This window comes from Chiloscyllium punctatum, chromosome 7 (genome assembly GCF_047496795.1).
Source record: "Chiloscyllium punctatum isolate Juve2018m chromosome 7, sChiPun1.3, whole genome shotgun sequence".
NCBI classification, from domain to species: Eukaryota; Metazoa; Chordata; class Chondrichthyes; order Orectolobiformes; family Hemiscylliidae; genus Chiloscyllium; species Chiloscyllium punctatum.
Genome location: NC_092745.1, coordinates 80,612,039 through 80,635,611, shown reverse-complemented (window position 1 = coordinate 80,635,611; position 23,573 = coordinate 80,612,039).

Below are 23,573 nucleotides of genomic sequence, written 5' to 3'. Positions count from 1 at the left end.
CCAAGAACAGCTACGTAAGAATCTTACTCATTGAAGATAGAACTGTAGTCAACACTATTATCCCCTCTAGACTGATTACTAAACTTAGTGATCTCGGACCAAGCCTCACTCTCTGCATCTGGATCCTCAGTTTCCTGACCTACAGGCCACAATCAGTGAAGATTGGAGACAATATTTCATCCTCACTAACACTCTACACTGGAGCCCCCCAGGGGTGCACACTCAGTCCCCTACTGTACTCATTATATACCCATGACTGCATCGCCAAATACAAGCCTAATGACATTTACAAGTTCGCTGATGACACCACCATAGTTGGTCAAATCTCAGATGGTGACAAAACAGACTACAGACGGGAGGTGGAAGACCTGGAAAAATGGTGCACTGAGAACAACCTAGCTCTCAATGCCAGCAAAATGAAGGAACTCATTATTGACTTTCAGCGGGATGTTACTCCTGCCCCTCTACACATTAACAGCACAGAGGTGGAACGAATGGTGAGTGTCAAGCTCCTGGGAGTAGTCATCCACAAAACACTTTCTTGGCCTCTTCATGTGGATGCACTGGTTACAAGGGCCCAACAATATCTCTTCTTCCTCAGGCAGCTGAGGAAATTTGGTATGATGGCGAGTATCCTTGCAAACTTTTAAAGGTGCACCGTCAAGAGCATTCTGTCTGGATGTATCACTACCTGGTATGGCAACTGTACCCTTCAAGATCGGAGATGGTTACAAAGAGTGGTGAACTTGGCCTGGACGATCACAACCTTCCATTGCTAGGATCCATGCCCGATGTCAAGGAAAGGATGTCAACATTCTCAAAGATCCATCCCACCGTAGCAATGTTTTTCTACAACCTCTACTATCGGGGAGAAGGTATAGAAGCCTGAACAAAAGTACCAGCCAGTTTCACAACACTTTCTATCCTACTGTTGTGACAATACTGAATGGACTCACAAACTCTTAACATTCGCCTGTACCTGTGTTTTTGTTTTTGCCACTGTTTACCTATTATTTACTATCTATGCTACTTAACTCTGTGATCTGCCTGTATTGCTCGCAAGACAAAGCTTTTCACTGTGCCTCAGTACACGTGACAATAAATTCAATTCCATTCAATTCAACCTCTCCCTATAGTTCAAATCCTCCAACCCTGGCAACATTCTCGTAATTCTTTTCTGAACCCTTTCAAGTTTCACAACATCTCCTATAGGAAGGAGACCAGAATTGCACGCAATATTCCAAAAGTAGCCTAAACAATGTCCTGTACAGCCGCAACATGGGCTCCCAACTACTGTACTCAATGCTTTGACCAAGAAAGGAAAATGTACCAAACGCCTTCTTCACTATCCTATCTACTTGTGATTCTACTTTCAAGGAGCTATGAACCTGCACTCCAAGGTCTGTTTATTCAGCAACACCCTAGGACCTTACTATTAAGTGTATAAGTCCTGCTCTGATTTACTTTCCCAAAATGCAACACCTCACATTTGTCTAAATTAAACTACATCTGCCACTCCTCAGCCCATTGGCCCATCTAATCAAGATCCCATTGTAGTCTGAGGCAAGCCTCTTCACTGTCCACTACACCTCTAATTTTGATGTCATCTGCAAACTTACTGACTATACCTCCAATGTTCACATCCAAATCATTTGTATCAATGATGAAAAGTAGTGGTCACAGCACTGCTCCTTGTGGCACTCCACTAGTCACAGACCTCCAGTCTGAAAAGCAACCCTGAACCAACACCCTCTGTCTTCTACCTTTGAGCCAGTTCTGTATCCACATGGCTAGTTCTCCCTGTATTCCATGAGATGTAACCTTGTGAACCAGTCTCCCATGGAGAGCCTTGTCGAACGCCTTACTGAAGTCCATGTAGATCAAGTCACCACTCTGTCCTCATTAATTCTTTTTGTTACTTCTTCAAAACACTCAGTCAAGTTAATGAGACATGATTTCCCATGCACAAAGCCATGTTGACTTTTCCTAATCAGTCCTTGCCTTTCCAAATATGTATAAATTCTATCCCTCAGGATTTCCTCCAACAACTTGCCCATGACTGACGTCAGGCTCATTGGTCGAAAGTTCCCTGGCTTGTCCTTACCACCTTTCTTAAATAATGGTATCACACTAGCCAACCTCCAGTCTTCTGTCACCTCACCTATGACTATTGACGATACAAATATCTCAGCAAGGGACCCAGCAATCACTTCTCTAGCTTCCCACAGAATTCAAGGGTACACCTGATCAGTTCCTGGGGATTTATCCACTTTTATGCATTTCAAGACATCCAGCAATTCCTCCTCTGTAATATGGATATTTTCAAGATGTCACCATTTATTTCCCTACATTTCATATCTTCCATGTCTTTCTCCACAGTAAACATTATATCAGTCCTATCTTGTTCTCTGCTTTATCCCTGCCTGCCCTGAATGTTTGATTTGCTTCTTTTCTCAACTGTAGCAGCTCTCAGATTGATATCTTTCGTCAATATCTCCTTGGGTCCCACCACCCCTCCCTGACCTTACTCATCCCCTTCCAATTCAGGTGCAATTCATCCTTCTTGTACAGGTCACTTCTACCCCAGAAGATATTCCAATGATCCAAAAATGTGAGCCCTTCTCCCATACACCAGCTCCTCAGCCACACGTTCATCTGCTCTATTCTTCTATTCCTCCCCTCACTAGCTCTTAGCATTGGGAGTAATCCAGATATTACTACCCTCGAGGACTTCCTTTTTTAAATTCCTGCCTAACTTTCTATATTCTCCCACCAGAATATCATCCTTTCTCTTGGTCGTTGGTTCCAATGTGTACAATGACCTCCTGCTGGTCCCTCTCCCCTTTGAGAACATTTTGCACCCTTTTTGAGACATCCTTGATCCTGGCATCAGGAAGGCAACACACCATTCTGACTTTTCACTGCTGACCACAGAAACATCGTCTGTACTAGAGAGTTCCCTAACACAATTGATCGTTTGGAACTCTGGTGACTGAAGTGGAAAGCAATCACAGTATGGATGTTATCCCTGGAAATAAGCATGATTTTTAAAAAAAAATCCTCTTGTGGTATGTGTGAGTAGTTGGCTGGCCAGCAGTAATTTCCTGTCCTTCATACCTCTCATTATATTAGAGCCTGTATTGATACCAGAAACATGGCTGTTTGTGCTGCATTCCCCCGTGAATCCATCACCTCCTACATTTTCCAAAACAACATACATTTTTGAAATGGGGATAGCCACAGAAGACTTCTGCATTACCTGCCTACCTCTCTTACCTTTCCTGGAGTTAACCCATCTAGGTGACTGTATCTGCAGCTTTTCTCCCTTCCTATAACTGCCATCCATCACATCCCCTTGCTCTTGTAAATTCATCATTGCCTCTTACTATTGCTCCAACCGATCCATTTGATCTGATAGGATTCGCAACCAACGGCATTTGTTGCAGATATAATCCTCAGTAATGCATAAACACTACCTAAACTCCCACATCTGACAAGAAGAGTATATCACTCTACTGAAGGCCAGAAAATAGCACTGTCTTATTCCTCTACAAAACACTGCTCCAGGCTAACTTCACACCCAGGATTTTAGAGACATATCTCAAGAAAACATATAAGCAAGAAAGAACCCACTCTGCTCACAATTGTAGATTTGCAGAAAGGTTATACTTAAAACCATTTAATTATTGTCTCTGTGCTGTGACCTTTCTCAAACAGTTTCCTCCAAGATCAGTTGTGAATTTGGCTGTTTGTTAAGTTTTCCCTGACACACTCCAATGTCCAGTGATACATGAATTCCAACAGCAAAGGCAGTAACTGTGCAGGTTCACTGCTGTGTCAGTTAGCAGTGTGGGTTTCTCTCTCTCTCTCTCTCTCTCTCTCTCTCTCTCTCATGTCCAACTTTGAGCATCACACTTTTGGAAGGATGAGAAAAAGCATTAGAGAAGATACAGAAGCAATTTACAAGAGTCATTCCAGGAATGAGGAGGTGCTGCAGGTCTTAAAACACATAAATGCAGATAAATCCCTGGGATCTGATCAGGTGTATCCCAGAACTTTGTGGAAAGTTAGGGAAGAGATTGCTGGGCTCCTTGCTAAGATACTTGTATCATCAACAGCCATAAGTGAGGTCCCGGCAGATTGGAGGATGGCTAATGTGGTGCCATTATTTAAGAAAGGTAGTAAGGAAAAGCCAGGTAATTGTAGACTGGTGAAGCTGATGTTAGTGGTGAGTAAGTTGTTAGAGGGAATTCTGAGGGGTAGGATTTACATGTGGTTTGAAAGCAAGGATTAATTAGGGATTGCCAATATGGCTTTGTAAATGGGAAATCAGATTTCACTAACTTGACTGAGGTTTTTGAAAAGGTAACAAGGAAAACTGATGAAGGTAGAGCAGTAGACGTTATCTATATGGACCAGGCAAAAGTGAGGACTGCAGATACTGGAGATCAGAGTCAAGATTAGAGCAGTGTTGGAAAAGCACAGCAGGTAAGGCAGCACCCGAGGAGCAGGAAAATTAACGTTTCGGGCAGGAGCCCTTCATCAGAAAATTTTCCTGATGAGGGGCTCCTGCCCGAAATGACGATTTTCCTGTTCCTCGGATGCTGCCTGACCTACTGTGCTTTTCCAGCACTACTCTAATCTTGACTATCTCCAGCATCTGCAGTCCTCACTTTTGCCTTGTTGATTTTAACTTTACTGTGAATCCTCTTGCAAGGATGCTGGCCTTGAAGATGTTCCCTACCTCTCTCTACAAAGATCTTAGCGAGTCTCCCTCTCACTGCAACCCCTAGGTCATCTCCTCTGTCCTGAAGCTCAACCATATCCTGAAACAGACTCCCTACCACAGCCACATCTGCTTCCTCAGTGCTTGCCTCCGCAACCAAATGATCCCACATGCACTGCAGACTACATTCAAACCAGCATAGTTTGGATCCAAACAGGACAACCAGCACAGACGACAAATTCAAAACCATCAGCAACGGTTCTCCTTCAGGGTCCTCCGCTCCACACTCGCAGCCAGGTGCCGCCACGTAACCTCTCTACAGTCAGCTATGCCTCAACTGAGGGTCACACTCTCTCAGAACTGCAAAGGACCCATTCTGTACTATATACTAAGAAGAATTCATACTCTCAACAAACAGTATTTCTACACCATTTCAAACATCAAAAACTGTAAGTACAACAAACTTTTATATACCCACCTCCATAACGAGCATTCCTCGAACATTCCAGAAGCTTCCCTCGGCCTCCGATCTGCTTAGCTGCCATTAGCCATGAGGCCGGAGAAGTCACCATCCCCACGGCGATTGATGACATCACTTCCACCCTCAACCGACCGGCAGCTTACAGCCACGGCTGCTCATGCCAACTTTGCGACCACCAGCCAGACCATAACCGCCGAAATTGCCAGACTACCTACTGCCACCGCAATCGCCATGAGATCTGCTATTGCTGGGACCAACGCAAGGCCCAACTGAGTACACACTTCTGCCCCCCCTGTGTTGCCGCCACCACAGCCACTTCCGACGCCACATGTTCCACGACTTCTGCCTCCATCGCGGCCGCTTCTGCAGCCACTTCCGCCCCTAACAATTTCACATACACCATGCATGACTTCACTTCCGCCCCGCACGTCTTCGTTGACATCATGCGTTTTGCGACTTCTGGTTCCATACTGCCGTCGTCGCCACCACTTCCGCCCCCACCAACGCCACTCACCTGCATACTGCCGACACGCCCCACCCCCATGGTTCCCACAGTCACCATCCCTGCCCGCCAGAACCCTGAGGGGAACATCACCTCTGCTAATGACTCCACCCCCCATTCCCCCTACCACCACTCCCACTCCAGTTACAGGCTCCGCCCCATTCCCGTCTCCATACCTATTCCAGATCCTAGCTCCCAGCCCTGCTGAGTTGCACCATCTCCCCAGATCTCACCCTCACTGAAGACGAACAATCAGTCCTCAGCAAAGGCCTTACCTTCATCCTCCTCTGTCCATGCATCAACAAATTCAATATGTTGTCTACATGGACTTCATATGACAAGGTTCTGCATGGGAGAGTGGTTAGCAAGGTTAGAACTCATGAAATCCAGGGGGAGCTGGCCAATTGGATACAAAATTGGCTTGAAGGTTGGAGACAGAGGGTGATGGTTGTTGTTCAAACTGGAGACTTGTGACCACCAGTATGCAGCAAGGATTATTTTTTGTCATTTATATATATGATTTGGATGAGGATATAGGAGGTTTGGTTAGTAAGTTTGCAGGTGACACCAAACTTGGTGGTGTAGTGGACAGTGAAGAATACAACAGGACTTTTATCAAATGGGGCAATGAGCTGAAGAGTGGCAGATAGATAATTTAGATAAATGTGAGATGTTGCATTTTGATAAGGCAAACCAGGACTGGACTTATACAGTTAATGGTAGGGCCCTGGCAACTGTTGCTGAACAAAGAGACCTAGTTGCATAGTTCCTTGAAACTGGAGTCGCAGGTAAACATAGAACATAGAACATAGAAAAGTACAGCATAGAACAGGCCTTTCGGTCCATGATGTTGTGCCAAAGATTATTCCTAATCTAAAATAAAATAACCTGACCTACACACCCCTATTCACTGCTGTCCGTGTGCATGTCCAACAGGCACTTAAATGTCCCTAATGACTCTGCTTCCACCACCACTACTGGCAATGCATTCCATGCATTCATAACTCTCTGCATAAAGAGCCTACTTCTGATGTCTCCTCTATACCTTCCTCCTAATATCTTAAAACTATGACCCCTCATGCCAGTCAATCCTGCCCTGGAGAAAAGCCTCTGGCTATTGACTCTATCCATGCCTCTCATTACCTTGTATACCTCCTTCTCTTCAGAGAAAGAAGTCTGAGCTCAGTCAACCTTTCTTCATAAGACAAGCCCTCGGGTCCAGGCAGCATCCTGGTAAACCTTCTTTGCACTCTCTCCAAAGCCTCCGTATCTTTCCTATAATAGGGCGACCAGAACTGGACACAATATTCCACGTGTGATCTCACCAGGGTTTTGTAGAGCAGCAGCAAAACCTCACAGCTCTTAAACCCAATCTCCCTGTTAATGAAAGCCAAAACACCATATGCTTTCTTAACAACTCTATCCACTTGGGTAGCAATTTTGAGGGATCTATGCACTGGATCACCCAGATCCCTCTGTTCCTCCACACTGCCAAGAATCCTGTCTTTAATCCTATATTCAGAATTCAAGTTTAACATTCCAAAATGCATGGCTTCACATTTATCCAGGTTGAACTCTATCTGCCATTTCTCAGCCCAGCTCTGCATCCTGTCTATGTTGCGCTGCAGCCTGCATTAGCCCTCAAGGCTATCAACGGCATCTCCAACCTTTGCGTCATCAACAAATTTACTAATCCACCCCTTATCCTCCTCATCCAAGTCATTTATAAAAACTACAAAGAATTGAGGCCCAGGAACAGAGCCCTGTGGGATACCACTCACCACTGACCTTGAGGCAGAGTACTTTCCATTTACAACCACTCTTTGCCTTCTGTCAGCCAACCAATTCTGAATCCAGACAACCAAATCTCCCTGTATCCCATACCTCCTGACTTTATGAATGAGCTTTCCATGGGGAACCATAGTCCAAAGATGTGCAGGGGAGGTGAATTGGCCATGCTAAATTGCCTATAGTGTTAGGTGAAGGGGTAATGTAGGGCAATGGGTTTGGGTGGGTTGCTCTTTGGAGGGTCGGTGTGGACATGTTGTGCCAAAGGGCCTGTTTCCACACTGTTAGTAATTAATCTAATACCAGTAAGCACCTTTTACCAGCTCCTCACAAAGATTAAAGACCTGACACCCACATCCAGCAGGACCACACTGTAAGTAACCTAATCTAAAAGATACCTTGCTGAAGTCCATATACACCACATCCACTGCTTGACCTATGTCGACCTGTCTCGTCAACTCGTCAAAGAACTCAATCAGATTTGTGAGGCATGACCTGCCCCTCACAAAGCCATGCTGACTGCCTTTAATTATGCTATGCTTTTCTAAATAGTCATAAATCCTATCCTCAGAATTATTTCCAAAACCTTGCTGACCAGAGATATAAGACTGACTGGTCTGTAATTGCCAGGGATTTCCCTATTCCCTTTTTTGAAAAGACGAACAGCATTCACCTCCCTCCAATCCTCCGGTGCAACTCCCGTGGAGACTGAGGAAGCAAATATCTTCACCAGCGGCTTAGCAACCTCCTTTCTTGCTTCCCGAAGCAACCTAGGATAAATCTGGTCTGGCACTGGGGACGTATCAATTTTAATGTTTGCCAAAATTTCCAGCACATCAACTTCATCAATCATGATCTGTTCAAGCCTATTTCCCAGCTCCTCAAAGTTCTTATTCACAACAACGTTTCTTTCCTTAGTGAAAAAAACTCATTTAGAGATTCCCCCATCTGCTCAGACTCCATGCACAAGTTCCCTATGCTATCCCTGACCGGCCCTACCTTTTCCTGATCATTGTCTTATTCCTCACATATGAGTAAAATGCTTTTGGGTTCTCCCCAATCCCTCCTGCCAAGCCTTTTTCGTGTTCCATCCTGGCTCTCCTCAGTCCATTTCTGAACTCCTTTCTAGTAAGCCTGAAATCCTCTAAAGCTGTCCTAGATCCTTCCTTCCTCCACCTTACGTAAGCTGCCTTCTTCCTTTTGATGAGAAGCTCCTCTGTTCTTGTCATCCAAGGGTCCTTAATCTTACCCCTTCTTGCCTGCCTCAGAAGAACAAATTTGTGCATCACTAGCAACAACTGCTCCTTAAACAGTCTCCACATGTTTATTGTGCCCATTCTGTGGAACAATTGCTCCCAATTTGTACTTCCCAACTCCTGTCTGATAGCGTCATAATTCCTTTTTCCCCAATTAAATATCTTCTCTTGGTAACTGTACCTTTCCGTCTCCAAGCCTATGGTAAATCTGAGGCAGTTATGTTCGCTGTCCCCAGGTTGATGAACGTTGGTGGACAGCTTGGTGAAGAAGTCATTTGGTATGCTTGACATCATTGGTTAGTATATTGGGAATTGGGATGTCATGTTGTGGTTGTACAGGACATTGGTGAAGCCACTTTTAGAATTTGGATACAATTCTGGTCACCCTGCTATAGAAAGGATGTTGTCAAACATGAAAGGGTTCCAAAAAGATTTACAAGGATGTTGCTGGGATTGGAGGGCTTGAGCTATATGGAAAGGTTGATGAGGCTAGGGGTATTTTCCCTGGAGTGTTGGAGGCTGAGGGGTCTATAATTGAGGTCTATAAAATCATGGGGGGGGGCATTGATAGGGTAAATAAAAAAGGTCTTTCCACTAGAGTAGGGGAGTCCAAAACAAGAGGGCATAGATTTAAGTGAAAGGGGAAAAATATTAAAGGGATTTGAGGGGCATTTTTTCATGCAGGTCGTGGTGCGGGTGTCAAATGAGCTGCCAGAGGAAGTGGTGGAAGCAGGTACAATTACAACATTTAAAAGGCAGCTGAATGGATACCTGAATAGGAAGGGTTTAAAGGGGTATGGGCCAAATGCTGGCAAATGGGACGAGATAGGTTTAGGATATCTGGTCAGTGTGAATGAGTTGGATTGATTGGTCTGCTTCTGTGCTGTATGACCCCATGACCCTCTGACCCTCTGTATCTCACTCTACATTTGCCCTCACCTACCTGACTGTGCGAAGTTTACTCATGAACTCTGGTGACTGATGATGAAAGCAATCACAGTATGGATGTTATCCCTGGAAATAAGCATGAGAATCATTTTTTAAAATTCTCTTGTGGGGTGTGCAGGTAGTTGGCTGGCCAGCAGTAATTGCTTGTCCCTAGTTGCCCTTGAAGTGATGGTGGTGGAGAGCTGCCTCTTCAAACACTGTGGGTAGACCCACAATGTGTTTCAGGAAAGAATTCCAGGCTTTTGACCCAAACCCTTTGGGCTCATGGTCTAGTAGGTGGTTTTCACCCTCTTCACCCCTCCACACAACCGACATGACTACAAACTTCTCATTTGTCCTGCTTATTGTATGAAATCTAACCAATTCTTGCAAATATTTTTCAACATGGGGGAAGAATCAGGGCAGAAATCACTAGCAGTCCAGGTGCAACCTTCAATACAACAGCAAAACTTGGGTTGATGAAATTCAAGTTCCCCATTTCTGAATGCTAAAATCAGTTTTGTATGCTACATTAAGATTAGATTACTTACAGTGTGGAAACAGGCCCTTCGGCCCAACAAGTCCACACCGACCCGCCGAAGCGTATACCACCCAGACCCATACTCCTAAAAATTAAATAATTATTTACATTGCTATTGCCATATTACTCTTTGGAACCATAACAAGTTCAGGGAAAATAAAGTAAATCTAAAAATGAGTGATGTTTGGATCCGTCTCAAACTGATTGCAGTAATAAATAAAAATAAGAGTGAAAGCTCAGAAGTAAGTCATTTAAAATGTTGGATATAATTCAGTCTGCTTATTAGCTACAATTCATAAAGATCAATTTAAATAAAGCAATACTGTTTCAAGTAGAGACTTTGTCACTGTCAACTCGACTGCATTAGAGCAGGATGTTCTAGTCTATTAATAGAGGTTGAACAGTTCTGACCTTTAGATATAAAGTAGAAGCTTCCACAGGCAGTTTGTTTGGATTTGTTGTCTTGAGTGAATTAGTATTCAAAATCACTGGAGGAAAATTGCACTTTTCATTGACTTTATGTGAACTCACTTATTAATATAGGATCATTAGCAATATCAGTTTTCATGTTATTCAAGTGAGAATGAAAAAAAAAACATAATTCTGTTTTATATCTGTTTCCTTTGATAATCTTCGATTCCAATTGAAAGGAATGTGAGCAGTGATGTGTAGAAGGCACATGCATCAATTTTACCCACTTTATGTTTTCAAAATTATGCCAAGGAATTTGCATGCTGTCCTGCCTAATGCTCCTACCTCAGACAACACCAGCAAAAGAGTAACTGTGCATCACCATTTATGGGATCCTTGTCTTGTGATTTCAATGAATACACTAATGAAATGAAGCTCACATCTCAGTTGTGCAGTATTATTCTGTCTTTGTAAATCAGGTGTTACAAAACAGGTGCATGCAGTGAATTGATTTTATATCTGAGCTGGGATATCTTACATTAACAATGTCGACATCGAGTAGGATTCCTTGCCATGTCAAATGTCGGTCACTGTTCAGGTGTCTCAATATTTAAGGTCACATCAATAACGTATTGCCCACTTTTTAAACAGGTCACAAGCTCAAATGTTTATTCGCTGCCTTTGAATTAATTCATGCCTCTGTATTACCATACCACAGTCTTTTGATTCCTTATCATAGCCTCCAGTGTTGATACTGATTCCTAATGTTATTAACATCTGCATATACACATTTTTGATCCGTCTGTTCTTAAGCCTTCAATGTCAGTCGTCTCCTGCATTTGGATTCATGTGTGTGTGAGTCACTCTCTCTCTCTCTCTGTCTAGCCACCTATTGACTTCTGAATTGCCATCACACTGTCAATCCACTTTGTTTAAGACTTTGGATTGAATTTACACAACCCTGAAAACTTTCAGGAAGCTGAACCTTTAACGGATCATCCTCTCTCCCATTGTGTACCTTCCAGTTTAATTTTGTGAAGGTGGCAAATTTAACATAGTGCTTCACATTAGTAAGGATGAGTGGGTTTGTGTAGGCACAACAAGCTGATACATTGGATACCAGCCTTCATTATCTCACCAGCAACATCATTGTTGAGATTTACCAATAGGAGCAGTAGGAACTCACTAGAGATACCAATTTTATCCAAGGAGAGGCTGTATGCTGCTGTGTAAGACGCAGCACTGAGAAGCATTAGTCCTTAAGAGATCCTGGCACAGCCAATGATCCAAGAGCAAAATAACCCTGCTATTTTTTCCAGTTCACACTTACAATCCTTAAACTCTATTGCATCTCTGCTAACTTGCTGTGTGGCCTTTAGTTGAGATTTGCCGTGATGTTGGCACAGTGAGGGTCCTGTGCAATGCTCATAGATTACATTGCCTCATTCAAATCAACATTAATTAAATTCTTTAGTTGGATTCCCAGCATTGCCAAGGAAGTGGGAAATGTTGGATAGTAAGCTGGATGCTTTTATTCTGAATTTTCCCTACTCACACCTCCAAAGCTGCTTCCATGGGGCTGGGAGAACACTGCCTCCAGATTCCTCCAAGCCCTTCTACACAGCTTCATTTCCACGGTCTCACACTCATAGATTTTTAAAATTAACATTCACTGCTTCAGTGCATAGAAATAAAAAGAAGGGACTTCCCTGACATCGGACTGCTGAAGACATTTGTAGCACCCTAATTACTTCTCAGCTAAAATTAAAGCATCAGCAGCCCATTAAACTGCCAAATATATGATTTCTGTTTTACTCTTGAGCTGCCCTTCCCAAGCAGAAAATTGAAGAACATTCAGATTTAAGCACTTGCACAAGGAAATATCAGAGGTAACTCATTTTTGAAAGGATAATACAGTGCAAGAGGCATCTAATTTTTCTATCTGACATTTAGAATCTCTTAATCTCTGCTGAACCCAGCTGGTTGAGTTAGACTCCCTTGTGATTTCAATCCAACACATCCCTCCCTTTATCTTTACAATGTCAGTTAATGTTGGAGTTCATCCCTTCAGGAATGTAATATTTCCTTTGCTGCACCCATTAATATCAAAACGGAAAGTATAATGACTTCTTCAAGTAAAATATATTTACTACTTACCAATTCTGTTTACACCTGCTTAATTACATTTCTTCCTGACTTTAAAGTGAAGATTTCAAAGATAGACATCAATGCAATTAAGGAAGTGAAGACTGAATCTTTCTCCACCCCTTGCAGTCTCTCCACCCAGCCATCCATCTTCCTGCTACCTTGCCCACATAGCTATTCATAACATGAATAGTTAGGAAGGCAAATGCAGTGTTGGCATTTATTTTGAGAGAACTTGAATATAAAAGCAGGGGTGTATTTCTGAGGCTCAATAAGGCTCTGGTCAGACCACATTTGTAGTATTGTGCACGGTTTTGGGCCCCATTTCTTAGCAAGGATGTACTAGCCTTGGAGTGTGTTCAGACAAGGATATTCACGAGAATGGTCCCAGGAATGAAACATTTAACATTTGCGGACTCTGGGTCTATACTCTATGGAATTTAGAAGGATGAGAGAGGATCTAACTGAAACTTACAGAATACTGAATGGTTTGCTCAGAGTGGATATTGGGAAGATGTTTCCATTGGTAGGAGAGACTAGGACTCGAGGGGACAGCCTTAGAGTAAAGGGAAGACCTTTTAGAACAGAGATAAGGAGAACTTTCTTCAGCCAGAGAGTGGTGAATCTATGGAATTCACTGCCACAGAATGCTGTGATCATTGTGTATATTTAAGATGGAGATAGATAGATTCTTGAATATCAAGGGGATCAAGGGTTACAGGGAGAAAGCAGGAAAATGGGGTTGAGAAACTTATCAGCCATGATTGAATGTCAGAGCAGACTTGATGGGCTGAATGGCTTAATTCCTGCTCCTATGTCTTATGGCGTTATGGTCTGATATTTTAACTTGGGTTGTGAGAATGCTCCAAATATTCTACTGAGAAGAATAAGACAGTGGACTCTAATCCTGCCATTGTGAAATGTCTAAGGATACATACTTTCTAATAAAGATCACCATATAGTGACTGGAAGTTGAAATACTAGCTAAATGTTATGCTCAGTCTGGCACTGCAGTAACTTTTAGGAGGTGATCATGGCAAAATGGCCATCCATTAGACTTGTTACATGCAGGCCCAAGCTAATGCTTTGGGAACATATGTTCAAGTCTTACTGTGTCTTTAGTGAAGTTTAAATTCAATTCATAAATCTAGAATGCAATGTTAGTCTCTGTAGTATTGGCCAGGATACAATGATGATTGCTATAAAAATACATTTGGCTTACTAATGTTCCTTAGAGAAGGAAATCTATCGTCCTTACCTGCTCTGGATGATATGCAAATCCAAACCCAAAGAAAAGATGTTGACTTTTAAACCTGTTCTGAAATGGGCAAGAACATAGAACATAGAACATAGAAGATAGAACATTACAGTGCAGCACAGGCCCTTCGGCCCTTGATGTTGCGCTGACCTGTGGAACCAATCTGAAGCCCAACTATCTTACACTATTCCATTTTCATCCATTTTTATCCAATGACCATTTAAATGCCCTTAAAGTTGGTGAGTCTACTACTGTTGCAGGCAGGGCGTTCCACGGCCCTACTACTCTCTGAGTAAAGAAACTATCTCTGACATCTGTCCTCTATCTATCACCCCTCAGTTTAAAGCTATCTCCCCTCATGCTAGCCATCTCCATCTGAGGAAAAAGGCTCTCACTGTCATCCCTATCTAACCCTCTGATTATCTTGTATGTCTCAATTAAGTCACCTCTCAACCTTCTCTCTGATGAAAACAGCCTGAAGTCCCTCAGCCTTTCCTCATAAGACCTTCACTCCATACCAGGCAATATCCTAGTAAATCACCTCTGAACCCTTTCCAAGGCTTCCACATTTTTCTGATAATATGGTGACCAGGACTGTATGCAATATTCCAAGTGCAGCCGCACCAGAGTTTAGCGCAGCTGCAACATGACCTCATGGCACTGAAACTCACTCCCTTTACCAATAAAAGCTAACACTCCACATGCCTTCTTAACAACCCTATCAATCTGGGAGGCAACTTTCTATGTACATGGACACCAAAATCTCTCTGCTCATCTACACTATCAAGAATCTTACCATTAGCCCAGTACTCTTTATTCCTGTTGCTTCTTCCAAAGTGAATCACCTCACACTTTTCTGTATTAATCTCCATTTGCCACCTCTCAGCCCAGCTCTGCAGCTTATCTATGTCCCTCTGTAACCTGCAACATCCTTCAGCACAATCCACAACTCCACTGACCTTAGTGTCTTCCGCAAATTTACTAATCCATCCTTCTAAGTCATCATCTCGGTCATTTACAAAAATGGCAAACAGCAGTGGCCCCAAAACAGACCCTTGTGGCACCCCACTAGTAACTGAACTATAAGATGAACATTTTCCATCAACTACCAGCCTCTGTCTTCTTTCAGCTTGTTAGTTTCTGATCCAAACTGCTAGATCGCCCTCAATCCATGCCTCCGTATTTTGTGCAATAGCCTACTGTGGGAACCTTATCAAACACTTTACTGAAATCCATATATGCCACATCAATTGCTTTACCCTCATCCACCTGTTTGGTCACCATCTCAAAGAACTCAATAAGGTTTGTGAGGCACGACCTACCCTTCACAAAACCATGTTAACTATCTCTAATCAACATATTCCTCTCTAGATGATGACCAATCCTATCTCTCATAACCTTTTCCAACACTTTACCCACAACTGAAGTAAGGCTCACTGGTCTACGATTAAAGGAGTTGTCTCTACTCCCCTTCTGAACAAGGGGATAACATTTGCTATCCTCCAGTTTTCTGGCACTATTCCTGTAGGCAATAACGACATAAAGATCAAAGCTAAAGGCTGTGCAATCTCTTTCCTAGCTTCCCAGAGAATTCTGAGTTAAATCCCATCCAGCCCAGGCAATTTATCTATTTTCACACTTTCTAGAATTGCTAACACCTCCTCCTTGTGAAACTTAATCCCGTCTAGTCTATTAGCCTGTTTCTCAGTATTCTCCTCGACAACATTGTCTTCTTCCAGTGTGCATACTGATGAAAAATATTAATTTAGCTCTTCCTCTCTCTCCTCAGATTCCACGCACAATTGCTGTAAATTTTTATAGGCCTCCACAGAGTTCCAGGGACGTAGGAGGAGAGGATCAGCAAAATGATTCTGGGCATGAGTGAAAGGAACAGGGTGGTCATTATGAGGCACTTTAACTTCCCCAACATTGACTGTAAATGCTATAACTCTAGTACATCGGATGGATCAGTTTTTGTCCAATGTGTTCATGATGGTTTCCTGACACAGTATGTCAACGGCTGACAAGAGGGGAGGCCACACTGGATCTGGTGCGTGGTAATGAACCAGGCCAGGCATTTGATTTAGTTGTAGGTGAGCACTGTGGAGACAGTGACCATAATTCAGTTACTTTTAGTTTAGCAATGGAAAGTGATAGCTACATGTCACAGGACAAGAGTTATTGATGGGGCAAGGGCAATTATAATGTGATTAGGCAGGAATTAGGATGCATAGAATGGGGTAGCAAAATGCAGGGGATGGGGACATCGAAATGTAGAGCTGGTTTAAGGAACAGATATTGCGTGTCCTTGATAGATATATCCTTGTCAGGCAGGGAGGAAGTGATAAGGTAAAGGAACCGTGGCTGAAGAAGGGCTTATGCCCAAAATGTTGATTCTCCTGCTCCTTGGATGCTGCCTGACCTGCTGCGCTTTTCCAGCACCACATTTTTCAGTTCTGATCGCCAGCATCTGCAGTCCTCACTTTCTCCAAGCAGAAGAAGGAGGCTTATGTGACGATGACACAAGATGGTTTAGATGAGAGAGTTACAGATCAGCTAGGAAGGATTTAAAGAGAGAGTTAAGAAGAGCAAAGAGAGGACATGAGCAGTCTTTGGCAAGTAGACTAAAGGAGAACCCTAAAGCTTTGTGTAGGTATGTGAGGAATAAAAGGATGGCTAGGGTAGGAATAGGTCCAGTCAAGTGAGAAGTTGTGTGTAGACCCTGTGGAGATCAGAGAGGTGCTAAACAAATATTTTTCATTGGTTTTCACTCAGGAAAATAAGAATATTGTAGAGGACAAGAATGAGACACAAAATATGAGACTAGCAAGGATCAAGGTTAGTAAGGAAGAGGTGTTATCAATTCTAGAAGGAGTGAAAGTAGACAAGTCTCCTGGGCCGGATGGGATTTATCCGAGGATTCTCTTGGAAGCTAGGGAGGAGGTGTTGGAGCCTTTGGCTTTGACCTTTGAGTCATCATTGTCAACAGATTTAGTACCAGAGGACTGGAGGATTGCAAATGTTGTGCCCTTGATCAAGAAGGACAATAAAGATGACCCAGGTAATTGTAGACCAGTGAGCCTTATGTTCATTGTAGGAAAAGTTTTGGAAAAGTTTATAAGAGATAGGATTTATAATCATCTAGCAAGTAACAATTTGATTGCAGATAGTCAACATGGTTTCGTCAAGAGCAGATCATGTCTCACAAACCTCATTGAGTTTTTTGAGAAGGTGACCAAGCATGTGGATGAGGGTAGGGCAGTTTACGTGGTATGCATTGACTTCAGTAAAAGCTTTGATAAGATTCCACATGGTAGGCTGTTGGAGAAAATGCAGAGGCATGGGATTGAGGATGATTTAGCAGTTTAGATTAGAAACTGGCTTTCTGTAAGAAGGCAGCGAGTAGTGGTTGATTGAAAATATTCAGCTGGGAGTCCAGTTACTAGTGGTGTGCCACAAAGATATGTTTTGGGACCACTGCTGCTTGTCATTTTTACAATTGATTTAGAAGCAGGCATAGGTGGATGGGTTAGTAAATTTGCAGATGACACTAAAGTTGGTGGAGTGGTGGACAGTGTGGAAGAATGTTACAGGTTGCAGTGGGAGTTGAATAAACTGCAGAATTGGGCTGAGAGGTGGCAAATGAAGTTCTGTGCAGAAAAATGTGAGGTGATTCACTTTAGGAAGAATAACAAGAAGACAGAGTACTGGGTCAATGGAAAGATTCTTGGTAGTGTGGATGTGCAGAGGGATCTTAGAGTCCATGTACATAGATCCCTGAAAGTTGCCACCCAGGGTGATAATGCTGTTAAGAAGGCATATGGTGTGTCAGGTTTTATTGGTAGAGGGATTGAGTTCTGGAGTCACAATGTCATGCTGCAACTATATAAAATGCAAGTGCAGCTGCACTTCGAATATTGTGCACAGTTCTGGTCACCCCATTACAGGAAGAATGTGGAGGCATTGGAAAAGATGCAGAGGAGATTTACCAAGTTGTTGCCTGGTCTGGAGGGAAGGTCTTATGAGGAAAGGCTGAGGGACTTGGGTCTGTTCTCATTGAAAGATGAAGGCTAAGAGGGGATTTGATAGAGACATACAAGATGATCAGAGGATTAGATAGGGTAGACAGTGAAAGTCTTTTTCCAAGGATGATGATGTCAGCTTGTACGAGGGAACATAGGTACAAATTGAGGGGTGATAGATTTAAGACAGATGTCAGAGGCAGGTTCTTTACTCAGAGAGTGGTAAAGGCATGGAATGCCCTACCTGCCAATGTAGTTAACTCAACCACATTATGGAGATTTAAACAATCCTTGGATAAGCATATGGATGATGATGGGATAGTGTAGGGGGATGGGCTTAGATTAGTTCACAGGTCAGCACAACCTCGAGGGCCTAAGGGCCTGTTTTGTGCTGTATTGTTCCATGTTCTATGTTCTATGTTCTACAACTTTCCACTACTATCCTTGACTGACCCTAATCTTCTCTAGTCATTCTTTTATTCCTGATGTACCTATAGGAAGCTTTAGAATTTTTCTTGATCCTATCTGCCAATGACTTCTCTTGTCCCCTCCTGGCTCTTCATAGCTCTCACTTTACGTCATCCCTGGCTCACTTGTAACTCTCAAGTGCTCTAACTGAGCCTCACGTCTAATCTTAACATAAGCTTTCTCCTTCCTCTTGACAAGAGAATCAACTTCTTCAGTAAACCAGGCTCCCTCGCTTGACCACTTCCTCCCTGCCTGACAGGTACATACTGATCAAGGTCTTGCAGTGGCTGTTCCTTGAAAATACTCCACATTTCAATTGTGCCCATCCCCTGCAGTTTCCTTCCCCACCCTATCAATCTTAAATCTTGCCTAATCACATCATAATTGCCTTTCCCCAGCTATAACTCTTGCCCTGTGGTACATAACTATCCCTTTTCATCTAAAGTAGACATAACCGAATTGTGGTCACTATCACAAAAGTGCTCACTTACCTCCAAATCTAACACCTGGCCACATTAATTACCCACTACCAAATCCAATTTGGCCTCACCTCTTGTTGGCCTGTCTACACAGTGTGTCAGGAAACCATCCTGTACACATTGGACAAAAACTGACCCATCTGAAGTACTCGAACTATAGTATTTCCAGTCAATGTTTGGAAAGTTAAAGACCCTATAACAACTACCCTGTTACTCTTGTTCCTATCCAGAATTATCTTTGCTATCCTTTCCTTGACATCTCTGGAACTATTTGGAGTCCTCTCCTTTCCTGTTTCTAAACTCAGCCTGTACTACCTCAGTAGAGAGTCTTGAAATGTCCTTTCTGCCACCATAATGCTGTCCTTGACTAACAATGCCACATCTCCACCTCTTCTACCATCTTCTCTATTCTTACTGAAACATCTATATCCCTGAACCTGCAACAATCATTCTTGTTCCTGCTCTATCCATGCCTCTGAAGACTCTAGTCCGATCAAACCATGGCTAAGTTTGAAACAACAGAACTGGTTGGACCATCTGGCGTTGACCAAGGCACCAAAATTGACAATCACACACTCAAACTTGTCAACTCTGCATTGTCTTCCATACTAACATCTGGGTGCTTGTTCCAATATTTTTCACTCTTGTCTGTCCCACAGACAGGTCAACACTGAAATAGTTTATTTATCATGGCATAGATTCCAGATAAGACAGATGTGTACCAATAAGAAAGTACATTTGACATTCCAATATGTAACTTTGGAGAAAAGGAAAGTCAAAACAACAGCACTTTTAGAAGGGAGAGGGACAGACAAAGGCAGCATATGGTCAGTGCAGGAGAGAGAGAGAGAGAGAGAGAGGAAGAAACCCACACTGCTAACTGACAGCAGTGAACCTGTGTAGTTACTGCCTTTGCTGTTTGAATTCATGCATCACTGGACATTGGAGTCGAGGAAATCTTAACAAACAGTGAAATTCACAACTGATCTGAGAGGACCCTGTATGGGAGAGGTCACAGCACAGAAACAGATAAGTGAAAAGTATAGCCTTTCTGTAAATCTACAATAGTGTGTGGAGTGGGTTCTTTATTGATTATATGTTTTATTGAGATATGTCTCTGAAGTTATTAAGTTAGCTGGGAGTAGTGTTTTGTAGAGGAATAAGACAGTACTATTTTCTGGCCTGTAGATTGGAAGAAGCAAAAATGGCCATTAGTATGCTCTTTTTGAATGTGGGAGTTTAGGGAGTGTTTATGTGTTAATGAGGATTATATCTGCAACAAATGCCTTTGGTTGCGAATCCTATCAGATCAAATGGATCGGTTGGATTGATAGTTAGAGGCAATGAGGAATTTGCAAGAGCAAGAGGGTGTGAGAGATAGCAGTTATAGGAAGGGAGAAAAGCCGCAGATACAGTCACATACATGGGTTAACTCCAGGACAGGTAAGAGAGGTAGGCAGGTAGTGCAGGAGTCTTCTGTGGCTATCCCAATTTCAAACAAATATGCTGTTTTGGAAAGTGTCGTGGGTGATGGATTCTCAGGGGAATGTTGCACGAAAGGCCAAATTTCTGGTACCAAGACAGGCTCTAATGTAACGAGGGGTACGATGGGTTCCAAGTGATCGATTGTGTTAGGGGTCACTCTAGTTAGAGGCAGACGTTTCTGTTGCCAGTAATGAAAAATCAAAATGGTGTGCTGCCTCCCTGGTGCCAGGATCAAGGATGTCTCAGAGAGGGTGCAGGATATTGTCAAAGGGGAGAGGGATCAGCAGGAGGTCATAGTACATGTTGGAACCAACGACATAGGAAGGGAAAAGGATGAGATTCTGGGTCATAGTGAAGAAAGAGATCAATCTGAGACATCAATCTGCAGTTGATAAAGAAGCGAGTCAAGCAGTCAGGGCAGGTAGGGACAAAGCAAAGAACAAGGGAGGACTGATAAATTAAACTGCATTCATTTCAATGCAAGAGGCCTAACAGGGAAGGCAGATGAACTCAGGTATGGTTAGGAACATGGGACTGGGATATCATGGCAAATACAGAAACATGGGTCAGGGATGGACAGGACTGACAGCTGAATGTTCCAGGGATACAAAAGCAACATAGAAGGTTGGAAAGAAAGGGCAAGAGAGGAGAGGGAGTGGCATTTCCGATAAAGGATAGCTTTACAGGTGTACTTTGGGAGGATATTGCTGGAAATACATTGAGGCAAGTTATTTAGGTGGAACTGAGAAATAAGAAAGGGATGAATACCTTATTGGGATTGTATTATAGACCCCCTTTTAGACAGAGGGAAATTGAGAAACAAATTTGTCAGAAGATTTCAGTTATCTGTAAGAATAATAGGGTGGTTATGGTAGGGGATTTTAACTTTCCAAACATAGACTGGTACTGCCATAGTGTTAAGGATTTAGATGGAGAGGAATTTGTTAAGTGTGCGCAAGAAAATTTTCTGATTCAGTATGTGGAGGTGCAAAACTTGACCTACTCTTGGGAAATAAGGCAAGGCAGGTGACTGAGGTGTCAGTGGGGGACCACTTTGGGGCCAGTGACCAGAATTCTACCAGTTTTAAAATAATGATGAAAAAGGATAGACCAGATCTAACAGTTGAAGTTCTAAATTCAAGGAAGGCTAATTTTGATGTTATTAAGCAAGCACTTTCAAAAGCTGATTGGGGGCAGATGTTCGCAGGTAAAGGGACAGCTGGAAAATGGGAAGCCATCCAAAATGAGACAATGAGAGTCCAGACACAGTATATTCTTGTTAGGGTGAAAGGAAAGGCTGGTAGGTATAGGGAATACTGAATGACGAAAGAAATTGAGGTTTTGGTTCAGAAAAAGAAGGAAGTATGTGTCAGGTATAGAAGGGATAGATCGAGTGAATCCTTAGAAGAGTATAAAGGCAGCAAGTGTACACTTAAGAAGGAAAATAGGAGGGCAAAAAGGGGACATGAGATAGCTTTGGCAAATAGAGTTAAAGAGAATCCAAAGGGTTTTTGCAAATACATAAACGACAAATGGGTGACTAGGGAGAGTGTAGGGCCCCTCAAAGATCAGCAAGGTGGCCATTGTGTGTAGCTGCAGAAAATGGGGGAGATACTAAACGAGTATTTTGTATCAATGTTTGCTGTGGAGAAGGACATGGAAGATATAGAATGTGGGAAAATAGATGGTGACATTTTGAAACATGTCCATATTATAGAGGAGGAAGTCTTGGGTGCCTTGAAATGCATAAAGGTGGATAAATTCCCAGGACCTGATCAGGTATACCCTAGAGTACGGTGGGAAGCTAAGGAAGTGATTGCTGGGTCCTTCGCTGAGTCATTTGGATCATCGATATTCATAGGTGAGGTGCCAGAAGACTAGAGGTTGGCTAACGTGATACCATTATTTAAGAAAGGTGGTAAGGACAAGCCAGGGAACTATACACCGATGAGCTTGACGTTGGTGGTGGGCAAGTTGCTGGAGGGAATTCTGAGGAACAAGATTTACACGTATTTTGAAAGGCAAAGACTGATTAGGGATAGTCAACATGGCTTTGTGCATGGGAAATCATGTCTCACAAACTTGATTGATGAGGGCAGAGCGTTGGACATGATCTATGTGGACTTCAGTAAGACGTTTGACAAGGTTCCTCTTGGAAGACTGGGTAGCAAGGTTAGATCACACAGAATAGAGGGAGAACTAGCCATTTGGATACAGAACTGGCTCGAAGTTAGAAGACAGAGGGTGTTGGTGGAGGGTTGTTTTTCAGACTGGAGGCCTGTGACCAGTGGAATGCCACAAAGAGTGGGGCTGGGTCCTCTATTTTTCATCATTTACATAAATGATTTGGATGTGAACAGAGGAGATATAGTCAGTAAGTTTGCAGATTACACCAAAATTGGAGGTATAGTGGATAGCGAAGAAGGTTACCTCAGATTACAACAGGATCTTGATAAGATGAGCCAATGCACTGAGGAGTGGCAGTTGGAGTTTAATTTAGATAAATGCGAGGTGTTGCATTTTGGGAAAGCAAATCTTAGCAGGACTTATACACTTAATGGTAAGGTCCTTGGGACTGATGCTGAACAAAGAGACCTTGGAGTGCAGGTTCATAGCTCCTTGAAAGTGGAGTCGCAGGTAGAAAGGATAGTGAAGAAGGCATTTGGTAGGATTTCCTTTATTTATCAGAGCGTTGAGTACAGGAGTTGGGAACTCATGTTGTGGCTGTACAGGACATTGGTTAGGCCACTTTTGGAATATTGCATGCTATTCTGGTCTCCTTCCTATCAAGGAACTATACACCTTGATAGGAAGGAGACTTGAAAGGGTTCAGAAAAGATTTACAAGGATGTTGGCAAGGTTGGAGGATTTGAGCTATAGGGAGAGGCTGAACAGGTTGGGGCTATTTTCCCTGGAGCATCGGAGGCTGAGGGGTAACCTTATAGAGGTTTACAACATTTTTAGGGCCATGGATAAGGTAGATAAACAAAGTCTTTTCCCAGGGGTGGGGAAGTCCAGAACAGCAGGACATAGGTTTAGGGTGAGAGGGAAAAGAGGCAATGTTTTCATGCAGAGAGTGGTGTT